The sequence below is a fragment of the Temnothorax curvispinosus genome, unplaced genomic scaffold (genome assembly GCF_003070985.1).
Source record: "Temnothorax curvispinosus isolate PA1 unplaced genomic scaffold, ASM307098v1 QBEX01006920.1, whole genome shotgun sequence".
In the NCBI taxonomy this organism is placed as follows: Eukaryota; Metazoa; Arthropoda; class Insecta; order Hymenoptera; family Formicidae; genus Temnothorax; species Temnothorax curvispinosus.
Genome location: NW_020216700.1, coordinates 311 through 6,210, shown reverse-complemented (window position 1 = coordinate 6,210; position 5,900 = coordinate 311). Strand labels below are relative to the sequence as shown.

Genomic DNA, 5,900 nt, shown 5'->3' with positions numbered 1-5,900 from the left:
GTTACTTTCGTCGTCCATAAACGACAGTAACCCGAAGTCAACTCTAAGGGTGCCGTCCCATGGCGCGTATTGCGATACGCGCGTATCGGGCGTATCGAAGTCTGCGGCCAATCACAGACGATCCGCCGATTTTGGTACGCCGAAATTTGCTCCTAAACGTCCCATGGAGCGGATTTCATCAGATTAAGCGTAAGCGGACCAGCGGATCGCCAATCACAGAATCTTTCCGATAGAGCCCTTTCAAAGATTCCGTTGAAACGGATCCGTGATTGACGATCCGCTGGTTACGCTTCCGCTTTATCCGCTCCATGGGACGGTAGGACCGTTTGGCGACGCGTACTGAACACACGCACACAAACACGCTTGTGACGCATGCACCTAAAAGGGCAAACGTCATAACCTCCAAAGTGAAGCCAGTTGTACGGCAAAAAATCTATGTTGAGATCGAGATCGCCAAGGTATTCGCCACCGCTTAATCTAGATCCAAATCACCTAGATTACCCCGAGAACAGTGTCACCACGTCGATTTACATTTCAGATCCAGATCGCCCTCGTTTTCTCCTCGAAGAGGATCATTTCGCTTGCATTCGCCGAAGAATTTTTGTGACTTTTGCGTGACATCGGTGTACGGCAGTGTCGAGATCAAGATCGCCAAGGTCATCGCCAAGGTATTCGCCACCGCTTAATCTAGATCCAAATCACCTACGTTACTCCGAGAACAGTGTCACCATGTCGATTTACGTTTCAGATCCAGATCGCCCTCGTTTTCTCCTCGAAGAGGATCACCTCGCTTGCGTTTGTCGAAAAATTTTTGTGACTTTTGCGTGACATCGGTGTACGGCAGTGTCGAGATCAAGATCCCTACTCCGAGTCAAATACGCCGGTGATCTTTGAGCTTTGCCCTCTTCCCCCCATTCGAGGAGTATAATCATTTATATTCTCGTGTCTAAAACTTGTTTTCGTAATTAATTATTAATTAAATTTATAATAATATATTATCTTAGTATTATGTTAGCCTTTTTTTCAACAACGTTATTTCAAAATATATTTTTATCGTCTACTGTAATTCATTTTCTACTTTGTTCTAGATTTTTATATTAGCATCACATTACTTTTAATGTCATTATTTTCTCTTATTTTCTATGCCTGCGCACAAATTGAGTTGTATTAAATATATTTATTCAAAATTGTGTTATAATTAATGCTTATATACCTGATATGGCGTTTAATTAACAAAGAAGCCAGTATAGTCTAGAATAACAAATATGTAGATAGTAACAAATAAGATAGCAGTAATAAATTTGCGAAGAGTGAATCAGTGACAATAACTCAGTTAATCAGATTTATTTTTATTACAAGTAATCATTACAATATATATCACTGATTGAGAATACGTTTTACAGCGAATAGTATCACAACACGAAATATACAGAAAAAGTGCGGACGAGCGTTCATTTACAGCGCCGAGAAAGAAATCAATCTCACTCACACCTTTATGAACCAAATTACTTTCATTAATCGATATTATGCTAGCGACGGCGACATAAAACATCATGGACATTCCTGTAATGGCCATAATAGCAGAGCGCAAATCATCTGATACATTGGACGTGACAGCGGAGCTAATAAGTTGTGTATCTTCTTGAAAAAAAGGATAATGAAATCAAAATGATAGATTTCGATGCCTTAATGATGCGTTATATCTGATTAAAAGCGTGAAACGTACCGCTCAATCTCCCGACTAGTTCTCCCGTACTTTCTCTGTCAAACATTGCCGTTTCCTGTTGAAGGATAGCGGCGTACGCCTGTTTCCTAAGGGACTGCGTGATTTTGTGTTCCGCCGTCGACATTAGACAAACTCTGCCAAAGTTGCTCACACCGCCTATGAGAAATATCACAAAGAGAGCAAGCGGGGGCGGCCAGCAAAAGTAAAGTCTTCAATTCCGAGCGTCTCTTCGCCTTAACCGCATGTACTACGGGCATAGATGCGTCGGACCGGATAGCGTTGGTCGTATAGTGTCTCAGTCCGATGAACACGCGACCCTTCCTCGAGAATCTGACAATCCTGCTTGTGTCGGCCTTCGATTCGGGTTAACCTAAACACAAAACAGTGTCACTCAGGATTTCATTGGAACATCATCGTGACTACGCATATGTACGATCGAATACGTACGATCAGCTTTGCGGGAAACTGTCCAAATTCTCCTGAGTATTCTGTTGTGTATTAGATCGCAATAATTCCTAATTGCACGCACCTCGTATGTAAATACTCCGTTTCTTCTCTTTTCTCTACTGCTCTAGTGTCACTAGTGCACTTTCTACACTCAATATGACACCTGAACCCAAGAAGGAGGGCTCGACCCACACGTACGTTACGATGGAACTGTGTGAGTGTGCGATCCGCTTAAACAATGTTCAAAAGATTGTTAAGCGTATCAAAAACGGCGGATCGTCTGTGATTGGTCGCAGAGTCGATACGCCCGATACGCGCGTATCTCGATACGCGCCATGGGACGGCACCCTTAAGGTGGAAGCACATAAAATTACAGGAGCCATAGGCAGAATGCAGAAGCCATAGCGCATGCGCTGTGGTATTACTTTATCTGCCTATGGCAGAATGGCAGATATCATAGCGCATGCGCTATGGTTTCTGTATTCTGCCCATGGCTTCTGGATTTTCAATCTACATAAAAATACATAATGCATAGCCACGGGCATAGGCACATACATTCTCATTGTAGCCGGTCCTAAAGAAAAGTGATTAAGAACAAAGAACGGATTTATATTGATTAACACGTAAGTATTCTCATTATTTAATTATCAACGTAATGAAAATACGATCTGACAATGACCGTATATAATTATATTAGTGTGAATTGTCTCAGTTTCGTAAACATAGTGTTTTGAGGTTAATTTGATTTTGTGTGCCGAAGTATCCAAATTGCTTTCTACTTTGAAGGCTCAGAGCTCCGCGACTAACAAGACGCAAGCAAACTCGAATCAAGACGCGTCGAAAGCTAAATCGGCGCAAGATCCGAAGACGGATAGCGAGACGTCGTCGAGTCCGAGGCGATCACCAGAAATTGTAATTTATTGCAAAATAAACGCATTTTCTCATAATTTTCGGTAAGTTTCATATACAGTTTAGGTGTAAAAATTCATTGTTAAAACATTTTCTTGATTTGGTTAATTTTCTCGAATAATACTTTATTATTTGTATGTATCATTGAATATTTTTCACTTATTTTGATATTTGATGTTTGCGCTGTTTGGCCATTCTTTAACGTTTTTGCAATTAATTCATACAATTCTGAATGTGATTTTAATTCGAGAAGACTGCATTAGATTGAATTACATTTGTCTTTTCACAGAAATGGATGATTTCGATTTGTTGTTAATTGCTCTGGTCAACATGGGAGCATTTTTGGTGCAACGTCGTAGAAACCGTGAACGTCATCGTCGCCGCCGCGCCGTCGGCGTGTCTGGGTACGACCAATTAACACAAGGAGAAGACAGCAAGGAGCGTTTTACAATCTTTTTCAGGAGATGAAAACAGATGAGCAAATGTTCCACAAGTATACACGTATGACACTGCCAACATTCCAGCACTTGATGAACATTGTTAATCCAAGTTTAATGAAACGAAGTCCACGGGCACTTGAACCAGAGCAAAGAGTTGCTTTTACATTGCGGTATATGTTCGGATTACTCGTAGTCTAACAATACATATGTGTAAAAACAGTTTTGGCAATTAATATTATAATATTGATAATGATGTTACAGATTTCTGATTGGAGGCAAAGTTCCAGCAGTTGCTTTTGCCTATCGTGTTGGTTTATCAACAGTACATAAAATAATTAAAGAGACGTGTGACGTATTTGAAAGACTTTCTTGGTCCTATCTATCAACGAACTCCTTCAAGAGAAGAATATTTACAAATTGCTGAGGGTTTTTGGACATTATGGAATTTTCCACATTGCTTGGGGGCAATTGATGGAAAACATGTTGATGCTCAATGCCCCCCTAATTCTGGTACGCTGTACTTTAATTATCACATACGATACAGCATCGTACTTTTGGCTGTGTGTGATCACAATTATCAATTCACTTTGGTGGATATTGAGTCAATGGGGAAGAACAGTGATGCGGGAATTTATGGGAATAGCTACTTGAATGTGACGAATGAGATGCTGGATATTCCAGAAGGAACCAGTTGCTTAAGCGGAACCGATATACAAGTGCCTTATTTTTTTATTGGGGATGAAGCATTCCCCATTGGAAAGCATTTGATGCGACCATATGCTGGACGGTATTTGGGGGAACGCAAAAACATATTTAATTATAGATTTTCGCGAGCCCGGCGTATAATAGAAAATACATTTGAGATTTTGGCAAAAAAGTGGGGTATATATAACAGACCGATCGCTGCGATTCCTGAAAATATCAATAAATATATTTTGGCAACTGTATGTTTGCACAATTTCTTAAGAAACAAAGAAGGTAATATTTTACAATTTGAAAACAATGATGAAATTATTGAAAATAACGAAAATGGTGCATTTGCGACGCACATTAAAGACTCTCTTTGCAATTATTTTATGACTCTAAATGGAATGGTCAATTAGCAGCATGATTATGTAACAGAGGACAAAATCAAGACTTTATCTACACGTAAACATTTGATCGATTGATTACACACGTGTCATATTGTGAAATGTAATGCTAATATGTATTTATTATGTGAATATAAAATAAATAGTACAAAATTTCTTTAATATTATTATTATTAATATTATTATATACCAGTACACATATATGTTATTACTAAAATTAATATCGCACAATCTTAAGACATGAGTATTATATGTATCTACGAATAAATGCTAATTATTTATTTTATCACAAAAATCATCTCGCTCACAGGTTTTCCTTTCTCCACAAAATTTTCATGATTTCTTGTTTCTTGACTTGTTTTATATCATCATCCAATTGTTCTAATTCCGCCATAACCAGATTTGAAGTGCAAAATGAAGTGTCTGGATTATTCTGCATTTGTGCACCATCTTTTTTAGAATTCAAATGCTCTGCAACTGCTTGATTCAAATTAATAAAAGACGCTTCGAACTTATCGTTTTCGAAAGATCACCAGGCAATAAAACTTGACACGTTATTGAAGTTGACAAAACGAACGACGAAAATGCATTAATTTAAGTCGCTAGGTTAAAATTGTATTTATACAAATAAAAATTTATATATATATATATATTATTGATACAATATGTTCGCGCAAATATGAAATTTGGTATTAATTATTAAAAACTTGATTGTCATTAATTGATAGATTAAAACTTAATTATGTAATTTGACGGTTGCGCTGATACCTAAGAATTTAAATTCGTGGAAATTATTACTAGTAAAAATCACGAATATACATATACAAAGTAACTGACAGGTGAAAGAGTAATTCGACTGACAATAACAATGTTTATTTATATTAATTAATAATAAAACATATTATCAAAACTTATTATTGTCGATAAAAATTAAAAACTGGACAGATAACGAAGTTCGACAGATGCACTGTCTTCGGATACTTCGGCACTGATATCAATTTTGCTCAGTTCACCTAATTTGTTCACAATAGCGGCCGGCTGGGGTACGTTGGACACGGATATCGCAGGCTGGAACTCCTCCTTGATAACGAGAAATCAAGAGAATGTTTCAATAATAAATTTTTACACCTAAACTGTATATAAAACTTACCGAAAATTATGAGAAGATGCGTTTATTTTGCAATAAATTACAATTTCTGGTAATCGCCTCGGACTCGACGACGTCTCGCTATCCGTCTTCGGATCTTGCGCCGATTTAGCTTTCGACGCGTCTTGATTCGAGTTTGC

At 38.0% G+C, this 5,900-nt stretch overlaps 2 long non-coding RNA genes across 2 annotated transcripts; one reads left to right on the top strand and one right to left on the bottom strand.

Moving 5' to 3' along the window:
• Window positions 1–1,325: 1,325 nt before the first annotated feature.
• On the bottom strand, window positions 1,326–2,484 carry LOC112456515. The gene is made up of 3 exons (XR_003040976.1): window positions 2,174–2,484; window positions 1,727–2,096; window positions 1,326–1,641 (listed from the first exon to the last, which is right to left on the bottom strand). It is a non-coding gene; the product is annotated as an uncharacterized LOC112456515 (long non-coding RNA).
• Window positions 2,485–2,560: 76 nt separating this feature from the next.
• Window positions 2,561–4,775, top strand: LOC112456516. Its single transcript, XR_003040977.1, has 4 exons — window positions 2,561–2,796; window positions 2,960–3,126; window positions 3,372–3,692; window positions 3,784–4,775. It is a non-coding gene; the product is annotated as an uncharacterized LOC112456516 (long non-coding RNA).
• The last annotated feature ends 1,125 nt before the right edge of the window (window positions 4,776–5,900 follow it).